General features: G+C 43.2%; 1 protein-coding gene and 1 pseudogene across 1 annotated transcript in view; one reads left to right on the plus strand and one right to left on the minus strand.

Moving 5' to 3' along the window:
- The window catches only part of LOC126160891 (probable G-protein coupled receptor 179), a 273090-nt gene that overhangs the window by 148469 nt on the left and 106865 nt on the right, over positions 1-17756 (minus strand). The window lies entirely within an intron of this gene.
- Positions 8220-8336, plus strand: LOC126163698 (5S ribosomal RNA; annotated as a pseudogene).

A 17756-nucleotide genomic window follows, 5' to 3' on the forward strand; every position in this document is an offset into this window, starting at 1 on the left:
TAGGAAAATCTTGTAATGACAACTTTAAAATTGAAACAGATGAGCCCTCGGTCACAATTTTTTAGTCTTATTAACCAGGTTTCAACTCTTCTACGAGTGCCTGCATCAGAGTTTAGACATTTAAAGTGGTCTGTAACATAATTACAAATTTTTAGGAAGAAAAAATTTTTTGTATAAAAAAGTGTAAGTACTGAGTAACAATGCAAGACAGAGGCAGTACTTACATGTCATGTATAAAATAAATAACAGGTGAGGAGGGCGTTAGTCATAAAATATTTAAAAGGAATATGTGAAGGCGAGCCTCTAAGGGCTGATCATACCTGTACAGCCACAGGTTGCAACCAAACGTTCAATGGCACTTGACCGTACTTTCCTGATGTCAGTATAAACATAAATACGAACACACGCTTTCATGAGCTGTCAGCTTTGTTTACCACGCTGTCGGCAGATCTTGACCAATCGGAAGTAAGGCATAGATGAAAAAAAGGTCGCGCGCACGCAGGGTGGCAGTCATTGCTTCACATTTCGAATTCGTCGCTACATGGACAGTTACAGCCTGGTAATTTGAGAAATTGTATTAAATGATTTTGAGTAGCTGTAGGTAGGATTATAAGTAAAGCTAGTAAGAATAAAATGCCTGGCAGAGAAAGAATAGTAAATACGTAATGGACTTTGTTAGTGACAGAAATGACACTACGTATGTAAATATTTGTAGAGTTATTATAATACAAATTACAGTTTAAATTTAAACAGAGAATGATCAGTACCTAATTTTGTAAGTGTGAGAGCCTGCTTTTCCTACCACTTCGTAAGTCTCTGGATTTTGATGACGTTTAACTTAGTGGCTGGGTTCCAAACTGTTGTGTCCACAATGGCTGTCGATGCTGGTTCTCGTCATTCTCGTTATGAAGCTGTCGGATCCAAGTCTATTATACACCCATTTTAGGGGGGGTATTCCGATTAACGTCCTCTCCTATTAATTACTTACAAATAGTTTTGTGTTGGTCGCAACCGCAGCTGAAGTAATCCATATTAGACAAATAAACTGGCTCCAGCTGCATTTGAAACTTTATTAATAGGAACACGACCATTTCGTGATATCAAATCACATCTCTGGTGCACATACGTCACTAAAATATTAATCCTATGAGATGGAAAGAAGAGGGGACTCAGCATTCTCTAAATAAAATGCTGTTACCAACAGCAAGCAAGGCGATACGAATGAAATTCACCATTTATGGGAGAGTAGTGTCACAAACTGTTATTATGCCAAAGGCTACACAAGTCAGTACATACCAAATAAGACAAATATTACATTATCTAGTCACCAGACCGTAGGAGACACATAGTTATCAATAAAACACATACTTGTGCATGGCAGCATTTATAGCTCAACATTTTTGTTCGTGTACAGATCGATCATCACTAATGTAAACATCACCTAAAAATATACGAATCAAATAGAGAAAATGACGCAGATAGAAACCACATAATTAATATTCAGGTGTGTGGGATAGTCGTACACATTGTATAATAAAATTGTGTCAGCAAGTACCTACATATATGGAGAGCTTATCACAAACTAGCGCACACATTTACCCCTGTCATGCAGCGCTAGTGAATAACGGGTAATATGCTTATGTCTGAATGGGCAGAACACTGACTATTATTACATTTTAGGCAGTACAAGAATATAATGTGCCACAAGGCGATATTGCTGTTACAATATATTCATTGAAGCAGAAGAATAATTGTACCAATTATTATATGATGTATACAGAATGTAATAATAATAATAATAATAATAATAATAATAATAATAATAACAATGATAATAACAGTAAATGAAAATACATTCATATTTCAAAGTGACGAAATACAGCTAAACATATTTTTATACAGTGTAATTCGGAATAATAATAGCAAAATTTGTACTATCAATTACATTAAGTAGTTAGGTGAAAGCAACCGAATACATTTATGTATCCAACATTAAAGTGTATAGCATAGTACGCAATTGAGAAATGATCCCCAGAACCACTTGTTTTATAGTCGAATTGTAAGACAACACTGCAGGTGATACAGAAGCCTGCACAAGTTTTACAAGTGCCTATGAAATATATTATTTTCACTATGTAAACATTATTGTTATAAATGTTGGTATGCGATACGTTATATGCTTCTGAACAACCTATAATGCTGTGTTACATTTTGATGATAAAAAAAGTTGGTGTCAGGTTCATTCCTCACTTATGTTCATTTTATATCCTTTAATACTGGATGCTTTAATTTATATTTCCGACTACCAAAACCGTTCTTGTACACCTGTTTCTTTTATTGTATGTACATAAATTTCGAGTTGCATCTCATTAGGCTACTTAACATATATGATCAACCTACAAACTTTTCTGGCAATTAGCCTAGATGACAATTTATCTATTATTAAAGATATCTATGTCATATTTAACAGCCTTGACTCCTTAACTGTTACGCAGCTAATTCCATGTCTTCTATTCACACAGACATGTGAGTACTTTTCATAGACAAATTGGTGTTAAGACAAATCCATAATTTCATTATAAACCTGGCATAATTTCTCGCACATAGAAACTTCGAATGTGAAAGTGTTCTATAATAAATTTCTGTTGTACCTAGGTTAAGCATGTTTTGCATCACACTTAAACACTAGATCACTTAACATTCATGATCGGCCCATGATACTTTCTGGAAGTTAGCCAGTGCAACACCCTATCTAATATTATTAAAGGTACCCTATGATACACCTAACATCCTCGACTTTTTGCACCATTGTATAGCGACTGCCACGTCTACCAGACGTTGGGCTACCTCTAACAGATAAATTGGTGTTGCATATTTTCATTATAATTGCAGTATTATTTCCTACATATATAAATTTCAAATATTATTCTTTTGTATAAAAACTTTATGTTGTATCTAGGTTAAGCATATTTTCTTGTTGATTATATCTCGATTCATTTACCTATGAGTAAAAATGTACAACATGGTATCGCTGTCTCCACTCGGTCAGTTTTTTCGCTTGCAATGGAACATTTGCCACGAGCCATACGTTCAACACCCTGTCATATAGGTTCATGTGTTTTTGTTACTTTGATAGAGCATATTCCAATCAGATATTTTTTTATGTTTGTGTTCTATATAAGAAGCCTTGGTATGACCTTTCTACAAATTGTGTCCTAGCAGAAGCAACGTTTGCTTTCCAATGTTGACCAGTTTCTGCAATGCGGTGACCTATAATGGTTAACAGAATGCCTTGAAGGCTTGTAATTCATCTAGGTTATGTGCTGAAGGCGTATTTAAAATGGTGAACATACTTTGTAAGTGTCTTTGAACCACTGTGTGAACATTGTCTTTATACAAATGTTGGTAGGCAATCCATTTTTATATTTCCAAATCACCTATGGCATTCTCTTACAATGCGATGATAAAACAAGAAGTCTCAGGTTCCTGCACCAGTTGCATGTGATGTTATATCCATTAATACTGAGTACATAAACGTATTTGTTTGGTTACACACAATTGCTTGACATCACTGATAATATAAATGTTATTATTATTCCAACTTAAATTGTATAAAACTACATGGCATCAACTGGTATTATGTCATTTTGACACTTGAATGTACAGTAGCATTACGCTGTTTACCTGCATCTCTGAAAGGCCAAATACTGCTGACGATCCACAGCTGTAGGAAATTATTCGAAATTAATTTGCTGAATGGGAGTACCCAGTAGTGACAGACGAAAACTTGTGTCAGACTGGGATTCGAGCCTGGATTTGCTGCTTGTTGTGATTAGTAGCCTTAATCACTTTGGATATCTGTGCACACTTTGTGGATCAATCCAACCTTCCATATGTCACACTGATGTATGTAAGTTTGGGTCGATCTGGGGAATATGCACGGATATCCGAAGTGGTTAAGGTGTCTGTTCATCGTAAGTGGGAAATCCAGTTTCGAATCTCTGTATGGCACAAATATTCATATGTCAGCATTGTTTGTTAGGTCTGTACCTAACGCACCTGATGTCAAGCAGTTCGCAATCAATGAATTACTTTCGAATTAGTATCTTTTTATTGTTATTTGGCACAGGCCTACTTTTTAATTACTATTGTTCCACTCTGTATACTTAATATAATATTTGATGCAATTATCCTTCTGATTCAGTGAATGTACTGTAGCCGCAATGCCACCTGGTGGCGTGTAATTTTCCCGTTAACCCAGCTCGCCGATTACGTCAACATTCTGCTCGCTTTGAGATGGGCATATTACTCTGTTGCTCACAGAAGCTGCATGACAGGTACAAATTCTTCCTCCAGTTTGTGACAAGCAATTTTTAGATATGTATACTAGTTGATACAATGCTTTTATGCAAAGTTTATAGCTAACTCATATATTTAGGTAGGAATAATATGTTTTCAACCTTTGCAGTGGTTTAATAACACAGTGCGATATGTTTTCTATTTTTTGTATATTTTTTGTTGATTTTTATATTAATGTTCATCGAGCTGTACATGTAAAAAAAGTTTGTGCTATGAATGCAATTATGTAGAAGTATGTAACTTCCTGGCAGATTAAAACTGTGTGCCCGACCGAGACTCGAACTCGGGACCTTTGCCTTTCGCGGGCAAGTGCTCTGTTGGTAGAGCACTTGCCCGCGAAAGGCAAAGGTCCCGAGTTCGAGTCACGGTCGGGCACACAGTTTTAATCTGCCAGGAAGTTTCATATCAGCGCACACTCCGCTGCAGAGTGAAAATCTCATTCTAGAAGTATGTATTTTATTGTCTCCTTCAGGTGTCGTGATTAAACGCAGCATAGTTTGTGTTATTCGGTGTGCACTGACTTTGCATAACCTTTCTCATGACGACGGTCTATGTCACACTACTCTCCCTCATGTAAAAGTTTCTGTAAAATTCCAGATACGAAGATAAATAGCTGTTTTACCAGAAACTTGTTATCAATGATCATAAGTAATCTTTCTGATCTTGACTAATAAAAGATTATTTATAATAATCTACGATTGATAATACATGTGTAAGACATCAGAGAATCGTAAAGAACAAAACGTGTAATGGAAGACAAAGTTATGGATGTGTTGAACTAATAATTGAGGGCGTTATATGTAAGTACTAGTCTGAGATGAAGGCTCCGACACATATGAGGAAGTGGTAGTGGGCCACAAAAATCAAACTGCGAGTAAAAAGTTGAGGGAACTTGAGACGTCATTTGTGAACGTTATTCTGTCCTCAGTAACTACAGATGTCAATGATCCAAGATTGACCATGTATGAAATTATATGCTGTTCATCATGATTCCCACATTTTCATAACAAGGGGAGCTTGTTCGCTGACTTTGTAATTATTAATTATTTCAATGTCTTGAAGAGGACATGTCTTGAAGTTAAGCATCCAGAAGGGGAGGAGGGAATGTTGTGAAACTTCATAGGTTGAGAGAGTATGTGATGTTACTTGAGTGATTAATAGATCGAGTCAAACTTACAAAGAAGGATAAATAAGGTCATAAGGACCGTCGCAGACGTTTAATTTTTTTAAATAGCGGCCGTGGTCCCTAAGACCTCCAGTCAAAAGGATGGCCATACAAAAACTACATAGAAAAAGGCCATATGAGCTTTCTTATAAGTATGACATCGCACCACCTGTGACCTGGATACATGCACTGATTCATTTGGGAAGGATGTCGTATAGCAGTTACATCCTCTCTCGAGATAAGCTTCCTGTTACCTGGTGTAATTGGTCATTGACTTTCTGTATAGTGCCACTGGGATGAAGTTCGAGATGGTCCCATACATGTTCTGTCAGCGTCAAATTTGGGAATCTGCTGGCCACTAGAGTACCTCAACATCGTGCAGACAGTTCATAGATATATGCCATGTGTGGACGACCACTGTCAAGTTTAAAACTTGCGCCACGATAGTGTCACATGAGGGGTAACACATGTGGAAACAAGATGTGTGTAACACATCAGTGTGCAATCACAGTCCTCCCAGTCAGTACCAGACGTCGCCTGAAGTCACACCTGAGGATTCCCTAGAGCATGACACCAGGAGTAACACCGCCCTACCTCTCAGAAATATTGGAAGAATGGGGCCTCTCCCCAGTCGCCAACATATTCACTGTTCATGGTCATCTGAGGGAGTGCAGAACCGTAATTCATCACTGAACAGAATTCGACGCCATTCATCAGCAGTCCGGGCTTCCCAGTCACGGTGCCACTCAGACTCAGCCGTTTGTATTGTGGGGTTAGTGGCAACCTAAGCATGGGACAGCATTCTGTCTGCTGCTAGTCTCCGACCAATAGTACGAGTTGACACAGAATGTAGCAGCAGCTCCATTACTCGAATGGCAGTCGCAGATGTGAAGGGGTTACAGTGTGGTTAGCGCACAGTAGGACGATCCTTCCCTTGTGGTGGCCAAGCGTGATCGACGGGAACCTCGACGACAAGTACGCCTGCCCTCCCATGTAGTCCATCCTCGGGCTACTGTCACATCCGAACGCCCCGCCTGTTTAGAAAATGCACGATTCGGCCAGCTGACTAAAGGGAGACCCGCGGTGAAGTTCATTTTGAACTCAGTCAGTTGCTGATAACACTGTACCAAACAAGTTCGCATCACCTTACCACTTCACATCAATGATTCAACACGAACGCTTGCGACCTCTACATCTCGCTTGATTTTTCCTCGCTCACGCTAGAAGACGTATTTGTATTGTATTGTATGTTAACCAGGGGCCAAGAAACGACGGAGAGGCTCCGTCCCCGCTGCAGCCACAGTGGTCCACAACCCCACGACGACTACAGCAGTCCACCTCACCCCTCCGCCGCCCCACACCGAACCTCTCTTTCAGGGTTATTGTGCGGTTCGGCCCCCGGTGGACCCCACTAGAGAAAGTCTCACACCAGACGAGTGTAACCCCTATGTTGGCGTGGTAGAGTAATAGTGGTGTACGCGTACGTGGAGAACTTGTTTGCGCAGCAATCGCCGACATAGTGTAGCTGAGGCGGAGTAAGGGGAACCAGCTCGCATTCGCCAAGGCAAATGGAAAACCGCCTAAAAACCATCCACAGACTGGCCGGCTCACGGGACCTCGACACAAGTCCGCCGAGCGGATTCGTGGCGAGGACCAGGCTCTCCTTCCCAATCCGGAAAGAAGACATAACTTCAAACTCGACAAGGACGCGCCGTCCACTGAAAATAATGTACAGTTTTTTTTTTATTGGGCTCTCGTGTGTAGACCCGCATGAGCTATGAACAATTCATCATCTTCGGTAATGTGAAACACGTCTCTTCTGCTGCTTGTAGCTCTTAAGGCATGCATTTGAGAGTCCATGTGTACTAGCAAATGTTTTTCTCGTTTTGGTCCATGCTTCCTTCTCGCAAACTAAGGAAAGCAAAGACCTTACAGTAGAAGAGGTTTATTTTGCAGTATCGATGATGTAGAAGTGGTCATAGCTCTGAAGGTAAGCATTTTACAGGTTAGGTAGACTTTTCTGCTTCGAATGACCGTTCCTGCGGTACCCCAGAATACTGATCAATTCTACTGGGACATCACGTTTACAAGTCTGAAAATCTTGTACGTTAGTTCCCTGTCCAATCAGGTCGTTGCGTGCGCAATTTCAAGCAGCCCGCCAGAGACGGTCTCGCCAAACTTGTTCTTCATTTGGTTTTCTAAAACCGAACGAGAGAGCGATACAAAATTTGGAAATGGAACTGTGACAATAATCGAAGTCGCGCCAAAGGCTGAGCAGTGACGTACGCTATCATCTACGGCTACGCTATGAGAGCAACTGACACTAATTGTCACTGGTATGCCGCTTGAATTTGAGCTCGAAAGGGCCTGATTGACTAAATTAAATGCTCATTAACTCGGAAATAGTGGAACGTTTAATTTTTTTTAACAATTATTTCTCAGTACAACTTACCCTGCAACACCATTACAAGCTTTTCAGACTGTTTGTAACCAGCATGTATTCTTTCTCTACTTATTATATACATGTATAAGCTTCGTTTTTCAACTCTTAATACATAAAATATGTATGTATCTGCCATATTATGCAGTTATGGTCTCACATCCAGTTGAAAGTGGTGTGGATATGAAGGCCGAAACTGATGATTGTCTTAAATAAAGTATATATTGGCAATTGGAGCGGACCTTCATTTACTGAGGCAACGGCCTTGCCGCAGTGGGTACACCGGTTCCCGTGAGATCACCGAAGTTAAGCACTGTCGGGCGTGGCCGGCACTTGGATGGGTGACCATCCAGCCGCCATGCGCTGTTGCCATTTTTCGGGGTGCACTCAGCCTCGTGATGCCAATTGAGGAGCTACTCGACCGAATAGTAGCGGCTCCGGTCAAAGAAAACCATCATAACGACCGGGAGAGCGGTGTGCTGACCACACGCCCCTCCTATCCGCATCCTCACCTGAGGATGACACGGCGGTCGGATGGTCCCGATGGGCCACTTGTGGCCTGAAGACGGAGTGCCTGCTTTTTCATTTACTGAATATACAGTTGCGGGATAACAGCGCTCTCCAAACACGGAGAAATTAATAATGCAGGAATTATACTAGTAGAAGTTATTTAAACGTTAACTGTCCTATGCCGTATGTTACATGCTCAGCCGATCACTTCCATCCAGTGGCAACAAGTATTGATTTTCGGCGTCAAATAATTACTGTCCGAATATAAAAATGTAAAATGCCGTCATAATTTACTCGTTAAAATGTATAATTTTATGTTAAACGTTTAACATAAAAAGTCACTGTTAAAGTTAGAAACACTGCATACGTCTTGAGGCAGCTTAAGTCACGGTGCGCAAACTACACAGAATCTGTTCAGCGTTTGAGAACTGGCAGTTGACTCTGAACGTAAATAAATGTAGCATATTGCTCAAACATAGGAAAAGAAATCCACTACTGTACAGCTACACTATGGATGTCAAAAAGGTGGAGACAGCGTCTGCCGTAAAATATCTAGCTGTAACTATTCAGAGCGACCTTAAGTGGAATGACCATATAAAACAGATAATGGGAAAAGCAGACACAAGACTCATATTCGTCGGAAGAATATTAAGGAAATGTAACTCATACATGAAGGAAGTGGCTTATAAGGCGCTTGTTTGCCTCAGTCTTGAGTATTGTTCATCTATTTGGAATCCCTATCAAGTAGGATTGATAGAGTGGATAGAGAAGATCCAACGAAGAGCGGCGCGTTCCGTCACGGGATCGTTTATCTGGCGAGAGAGCGTTACGGAGATGCTAAACAAACTCCACTGGCAGACGTTACAAGAGAGGCGTTGTGCATCACGGAGAGATCTGTTATTGAAATTTCGAGACAGTACTTTTCAGGAGGAGTCAAACAACATGTTACTTCCCTCCACATACATTTCGCGTATTGACCAAGAGGAGAAAATTCGAGAAATTAGAGCCAATACAGAGGTTTACCGACAATCATTCCTCACACGCACGATTCGCGAGTGGAACATTGTTGGAGGGATGAGATAGTGATACCGAAAGTACCCTCTGCCACACACCGTTAGGTGGCTTGCGGAGTGTGGTGTAGATGTAGATGTATTTAGCTACTCCCGAGATACGTTACACTTAATTTCAAACCTTTCCGCAACCATTTTTTTACTGACACTCAGCATAAAATAATGGAAGGAGAATGGTTGCTCGCTTGCCACATTTTCGCTGTTGCTTTAGTAAAACTTCAGCATCAGACTTGACATTTTAATTAATTAGGCTATTTCTTTACTACTACATTTATTATCTATTTTACAAATAGTATCCAATTTCACCACTGAAGATATCCACGAAACTGTATCATTCCTTAGGAGAAAAACTAGGTTCATCGAGAGAATGTAAATACACTCCTGGAAATTGAAATAAGAACACCGTGAATTCATTGTCCCAGGAAGGGGAAACTTAATTGACACATTCCTGGGGTCAGATACATCACATGATCACACTGACAGAACCACACGCACATAGACACAGGCAACAGAGCATGCACAATGTCGGCACTAGTACAGTGTATATCCACCTTTCGCAGCAATGCAGGCTGCTATTCTCCCATGGAGACGATCGTAGAGATGCTGGATGTAGTCCTGTGGAACGGCTTGCCATGCCATTTCCACCTGGCGCCTCAGTTGGATCAGCGTTCGTGCTGGACGTGCAGACCGCGTGAGACGACGCTTCATCCAGTCCCAAACATGCTCAATGGGGGACAGATCCGGAGATCTTGCTGGCCAGGGTAGTTGACTTACACCTTCTAGAGCACGTTGGGTGGAACGGGATACATGCGGACGTGCAGTGTCCTGTTGGAACAGCAAGATCCCTTGCCGGTCTAGGAATGGTAGAACGATGGGTTCGATGACGGTTTGGATGTACCGTGCACTATTCAGTGTCCCCTCGACGATCACCAGTGGTGTACGGCCAGTGTAGGAGATCGCTCCCCACACCATGATGCCGGGTGTTGGCCCTGTGTGCCTCGGTCGTATGCAGTCCTGATTGTGGCGCTCACCTGCACGGCGCCAAACACGCATACGACCATCATTGGCACCAAGGCAGAAGCGACTCTCATCGCTGAAGACGACACGTCTCCATTCGTCCCTCCATTCACGCCTGTCGCGACACCACTGGAGGCGGGCTGCACGATGTTGGGGCGTGAGCGGAAGACGGCCTAACGGTGTGCGGGACCGTAGCCCAGCTTCATGGAGACGGTTGCGAATGGTCCTCGCCGATACCCCAGGAGCAACAGTGTCCCTAATTTGCTGGGAAGTGGCGGTGCGGTCCCCTACGGCACTGCGTAGGATCCTACGGTCTTGGCGTGCATCCGTGCGTCGCTGCGGTCCGGTCCCAGGTCAACGGGCACGTGCACCTTCCGCCGACCACTGGCGACAACATCGATGTACTGTGGAGACCTCACGCCCCACGTGTTGAGCAATTCGGCGGTACGTCCACCCGGCCTCCCGCATGCCCACTATACGCCCTCGCTCAAAGTCCGTCAACTGCACATACGGTTCACGTCCACGCTGTCGCGGCATGCTACCAGTGTTAAAGACTGCGAAGGAGCTCCGTATGCCACGGCAAACTGGCTGACACTGACGGCGGCGGTGCACGAATGCTGCGCAGCTAGCGCTATTCGACGGCCAACACCGCGGTTCCTGGTGTGTCCGCTGTGCCGTGGGTGTGATCATTGCTTGTACATCCCTCTCGCAGTGTCCGGAGCAAGTATGGTGGGTCTGACACACCGGTGTCAATGTGTTCTTTTTTCCATTTCCAGGAGTGTAGTTCTCGTTAATTCGGAGTAGGAATTAAAATCCATGGAGAAGAAATTAACACTTTGAGGTTCGCCGATGTCAATGTAATTCTGTCAGAGACAGCAAAGGATCTGGAAGAGCAGTTGGACGGAATGGGCAGTGTCTTGAAAGGAGGATATAAGATGAACATCAACAAAAGCAAACCGAGAATAATGGAATGTAGTCGAATTAACGCGGATGATGCGAAGGGTATTAGATCAAGAAATGAGACGCTTAAAGTAGTAAATGAGTTTTGCTATTTGGGGAGCAAAATAACTGATGATTGTCGAAGTAGAGAGGATATAATATGTAGACTGGCAATGGCAAGGAAAGCGTGTCTGAAGAAGAGAAATTTGTTAACATCGAGTATAGATTTAAGTGTCACGAAGTCTTTTCTGGAAGTATTTGTATGGTGTCTAGCCATGCATGGAAGTGAAATGTGGGCGATAAATAGTTTAGACAAAAAGAGAATAGAAGCTTTCGAAATGTGGTGCTACAGAAGAATGTTGAAGATTAGATGGGTAGATCACATAACTAATGAGGAGGTACTGAATATAATTGGGGAGAAGAGAAATTTGTGGCACAACTTGACTAGAAGAAAGGATCGGTTGGTAGGACATATTCTGAGGCATCAAGGGATCACCAATTTAGTATTGGAGGGCAGCGTGGAGGGTAAAAATTGTAGAGGGAGACGAAGAGATGAATACACTAAGCAGATTCAAAAGGATGTAGTTTGCAGTAGGTACTGGGAGATGAAGAAGCTTGCACAGGTTAGAGTAGCATGTTCTAAGGTAATTGTCATATGACAGCGCCATATATGGCTTACGATTGCCGACTTAGGACAGACAACATGAGTCTAGTATTTAATAAACAATCGTAGGTTGCAGAATATTGTTCATTAACATAAGAACGCCGCATTTCCCCCGGACAAAGAATCATCAGGTTATGTCAAAAAATCAGAAATTTTCTGCCAAAAAGCATTCGTCAAGAAGGCATGTTACCGCATAAAACGTATTAAAAAGCAACCTCGTGGAGGCTACGACAGGCATAGCAACGCAGAAAAGGATCTGGCGTGCAAACAGTAAACAGTTAATAAAGAACATTCTGCAACCGACAAGTGTTCTTTAAATAGTAGCAATAGAAGGTTGCTGTACTACCACGTCAAGATGGAATGGGATAATTTTTAACAACAGGGGTGTTTCATGCGCATGGAAATTCCATTCTTTGTTGTTGTTGTGGCCTTCAGTTCGAAGACTGGTTTGAAGCAGCTATCCAATGCTACTATATCCTGCGTGAGCCTCTTCACCTCCGAATAACTATTGCAATTCATATCCATCTGAATCTGCTTATCGTATTCATCCCTTGGTCTCTACGGCTCTTACCCCACACACTTCCCTTCAATAGTAAATTGGTTATTTCTTGATTTCTCAGAACCCATCCCTTCTGGTCAAGTTTTGCCACAAATTTCTTGTCTCCCCAATTCTATTCAGTTATCCCTTATTAGTTAGGTGAACTACCGATCTAATCTTCAGCATTCTTCTGTAGCTTTACATTTTCAAAGCTTCTATTCACTTTTAATCTAAACTGCTTATCGTCCATGTTTCACTCTCATTCAAGGCTACCCTCCAGACAAATACCTTCAGAAAAGACTTCCTAACACTTAAATCTATATTCGATTTCTATACTTCAGGAACGGTTTTCTTCTGACTGCGTCTACATTTTGTATTCTCTTTGCTTCCACCATCATCAGTTATTTTGTTGCACACATATCAGAACTCATCTACTACTTCAAGACTCTTGTTTCTTAATATGATATCCTTAGCATCACCTGATTTAACTCGATGAGGTTCCATTATCTTTTAAAGAACTAAAAAATTTCACATTGATGGGAACAACCCTCATAAAAGCACTGTTTCAACCAAGAATTCATTGCAGAAAACCATAAGTAACACATCGACACTTAAAGGAAAAGAGCAATTGTTAATAAATCATCAAACAGATACTGAGAGCTGAGTGGGAGGCAAGGTGTTGCTATCCTGTAAGAGAAATTTAACCTATACACCGCAAATACTGGTCGGTGGATCTTTCCTAGATAAATCAGAGGTATCAGAGAGATCATTGCACATGTGAGAGTTGCGTCGAGGTGACAAAGAGGACTGTTGCGATGTCTTCTTACCACATGATGAAGTCAAAAGTGTCTTGCCGTATCCAAAAGGCTATTACAAAGCTCCTACCCGGAACAGTTGCTCGCATCATGTTAAAACGGCGGTGCTTTATCGCCGGCGTCATTACATGTCCCTGTCCGAGTAAATGAACAATAGAAACCGTAATGAGACTCTAGGCGGCAAGTGCCTGGAGTCGAACGGGACAACTGTTGGCGTCTTCCAGATGTGACCACTTACTCCAACCGCTAAGGTCTGAACACGAAGAAATGGGGCGAGAAGCCTGCGTCCCGGAATTTTATGATCTCAGAGCGAACGGTAATTAGTAAACCTCTCCCCACAAGCTGCTGAGAAAATCAGTCAAGATTTACCTGCTAGCACATAGAAAACGCTTAAAGGAGATAAATCCTCGTTCCTCAGAGGTTTTCCATCCTGCCTGGGTGCCATCCAACGTGAAGGAGGACGTTTTCTGTATCAGGGTGCTCGTCTTTGAAGAAGAAGGAGTCCTTTCAAGTTTTCAGCAAACTGTAACGTTTGCCCCATTTTGCAGAAACTGCTGACAAAAGTCTGTAGTACAGTTCTGCAGTGCGTAAGGAATGCGGCTGTGATTGTGTCATTACACAACGATTTTTCTTTGGAGTAAAATCTGCGAACAAAATTGTAGACATCGAAATAGAATTAATATTACAAATAAAATACGCTAGAGTGTTATTTGTAACTAGGCAGCGAGTCTTGTGTAGGAATGGAAATCTGAATTTAAGTATTTGGGGCATCCTTTTTCGTCATTTTAACACGCGCAAGAGTTCATACACGCGTCCCAACACATGCGAGGCCGGCTTGGTTGGCGTCTAAGGATAACCAAAATCTGAACTAAAAATTAAATAAATAACCGTCTCGATCGCGTTTTCAGACTTTTATTTGTTAACAACCAGTTTCGGTCCTTTCCTCAGACAATTCCTTTCCCCGCCATTGAGGCTGCTGGTGGCGGCAGACGGAGCGAGATCCGTAGATCCAAGGACGTCACCGCTCCTTCCGTGTACGGGTCTGAGGTAAGGGCCAAAATCGGTTGTTAACAAATGAAAGTCTGAAAACGCGATCGAGACTGCTTTTATTTGGTTTTTGGCGTTTAATACCGATAAAATAAGAGAAATCAGGGCTCGCACAGAAAAACTTAAGTGCTCGCTTTTCCCAAGCCCCGTTCGAGAGTGGAACGGCAGAGAGACAGCTTGAAGGTGGTTTATTGAACCCTCTTCCAGGTACTTTATTGTGAATAGCAGAGTAATCGCGTAGATGTAGATCGCTGCTTTGCTCCAATTAGAGAACGCTTTCTAAAATTTCAAAATATGAATGTCTAGACTGGTAATTCAGTACAATACCACCTGAAAGTAAGTCTAGGACTAGATTCAGCAAGTGGTTTTGCTCAGTTATGAAGGGAAATTTGCTTCAACAAAACAGTCTTTGATCAAAAGTATGTGGACTGCTGCCAGTGGCCATCAATGCGGGGTGTGTCCACCATTCGTCTTTAAGAGTACTTGAACGCAGCTGGCGACACGTTCTATGAGATGTCAGTGGCGGAATGGCAGCCCATTCTTCCTCAGGTCCCCAAACCAGAAGGGATACTGATGTTGGAAGTTGGTGTAAGGAACGAAGCCGACGTTCTTACTCATCCCAAAAGTGTTCCACTTGGTTCGAGTCGGGGCTCTGGGCAGGCCAGCCTATTTCAGTAACGTTGTATCACAGATGCTGCTTTATGACAGGATGCACTGTGTGCACTGTCAGCTGATACAAACCATCAATGTCTCCAAACTATTTCTCTACTGTACGCAGTACGCTCTGCTGTAAAATGTGTTCATATCCTTCCGCACTTGGTCTTTTGTTCAGCGCAACAAAGGGACCGCACCCTGACCACGAAATATACCCTCTGTTGTGATCGACAATTCGCAACTTTTCACAAAAACACAACTTTTATTTATGTAAGTTTACAAGGTTGATAACTGAACAACAAAAGAAAGGTAACAATAACGATGCCAGTGAAAGACTCCTAATTGAGGCAAACAAAAGTTCACTTCTAATTTTCCACAAAGGTTCAGGGTAACACTCACACAAGAGTAAAAGTGCAATTCAGAGACGAAGACGTAATCTTGAGCGGTCGAAGTCCACGAGGTCGGCATCCAGATTGAACTGAACTCCGGGGCTGGTTCTAGCCCCCAAATAGCTGTCTGCAGCCAATCAGGTTTTGGCGTAGTGATACTTCCTGCAGGCCATGGCTCGAGCTTCCCCTGCAGGAAGTAGTGCCCGGAATGTCTGTTTCCATTATCCTGTATGTAAATAGCCGATGTTTACCATGGTGCTTTTGGTACGCCTTGGACATAGGCAACCCCATCCTGTGTGGTGTAATATGGGTTGCCGGTCCACAGAGGCTAGCTTGGCTCCGGCATAACACCCTCATACCGCAACACTGTCTCCTCCGTACTTCATTGCTGGAGCTACACATGATGGCAGGTAAGGTTCTCCAGACATTCGCCAAACCTACATGTTACAGCCTCACTCATCACTCCAAACCACTCGTTTGCAGTCATCGCCTGTCCCTTGGCGTCACTCTGCACCGGATCTCAAGTGTCGCTCAGCATTGACTACAGAAATGTGTGTTCAATGAGGAGCTGTCAGACCACTGTACCCCATTCTTTTTAAACATAGTGCCAGCTGGACTTCCTCTGATTTAATGTGGTTTTAATAACCACTCTCTGGAAAGCTCGACGCTCTTGTCAATCAGTAAATGAGGTTTTCATAGCCTTGCTTTAGCTGTGGTAGTCCTTTCGCATCTCCACTTCACAATGACATCACCAACAGTCGACTTGGGCACCTTCAGAAGAGTTGAAATGTTCCCCATGGATTTCCTACTGCGGCATCCAACGACTAGTCCGAGGTCGAGCTCACTGAGCTCTGCTGACTGTATCACCCTGCTGTTACTGCGTGTCCACGGCAACACAATACCACTACCTCCTTTTATACTGGCGGGTCTGCGTCTCATGACATTTGGTGGTAAATTCTGCATTACATAGTGGTATCCAGGTACCTATGAACCACTTAGCCTAAATACATTGCACCATCTGTACGTTTTCCATCCGCAACGGAAAACTGGTAAATTCCTTGGTTTCTTTAACAAATATGAAGGCCGATCAAAATATTTCCATTCTAAGAGCACACAAACTCCTTGCCCACATTTCGGTGCTTGTATATCTAAAAAATGGTTCAAATGGCGCTGAGCACTAAGGGACTTAACATCTGTGGTCATCAGTCCCCTAGTCCGCAGCTCGTGGTCTTGCGGTAGCGTTCTCGCTTCCCGCGCACGGGGTCCCGGGTTCGATTCCCGGCGGGGTCAGGGATTTTCTCTGCCTCGTGATGACTGGGTGTTGTGTGTTCATCATTATTTCATCGTCATTGACTCGCAAGTTGCCGAAGTGGCGTCAATTAAAAAGGACTTGCTAGACCGGCGCGGCCGGCCGCTTGAATATCTGCATCAGAGTCATACTGTGTAAGGTGTCTATGATTTCGAATCTTACAAGCACTCATCCACATACTTTGCCGTGATCTACAAACAATTATGTATCGTGTGATAGGCTGTACATCGTATATATGAATATACACTCCTGGAAATGGAAAAAAGAACACATTGACACCGGTGTGTCAGACCCACCATACTTGCTCCGGACACTGCGAGAGGGCTGTACAAGCAATGATCACACGCACGGCACAGCGGACACACCAGGAACCGCGGTGTTGGCCGTCGAATGGCGCTAGCTCCTCAGCATTTGTGCACCGCCGCCGTCAGTGTCAGCCAGTTTGCCGTGGCATACGGAGCTCCATCGCAGTCTTCAACACTGGTAGCATGCCGCGACAGCGTGGACGTGAACTGTATGTGCAGTTGACGGACTTTGAGCGAGGGCGTATAGTGGGCATGCGGGAGGACGGGTGGACGTACCGCCGAATTGCTCAACACGTGGGGCGTGAGGTCTCCACAGTACATCGATGTTGTCGCCAGTGGTCGGCGGAAGGTGCACGTGCCCGTCGACCTGGGACCGGACCGCAGCGACGCACGGATGCACGCCAAGACCGTAGGATCCTACGCAGTGCCGTAGGGGACCGCACCGCCACTTCCCAGCAAATTAGGGACACTGTTGCTCCTGGGGTATCGGCGAAGACCACTCGCAACCGTCTCCATGAAGCTGGGCTAAGGTCCC

This window comes from Schistocerca cancellata, chromosome 2 (genome assembly GCF_023864275.1).
Source record: "Schistocerca cancellata isolate TAMUIC-IGC-003103 chromosome 2, iqSchCanc2.1, whole genome shotgun sequence".
Classification (NCBI taxonomy): Eukaryota; Metazoa; Arthropoda; class Insecta; order Orthoptera; family Acrididae; genus Schistocerca; species Schistocerca cancellata.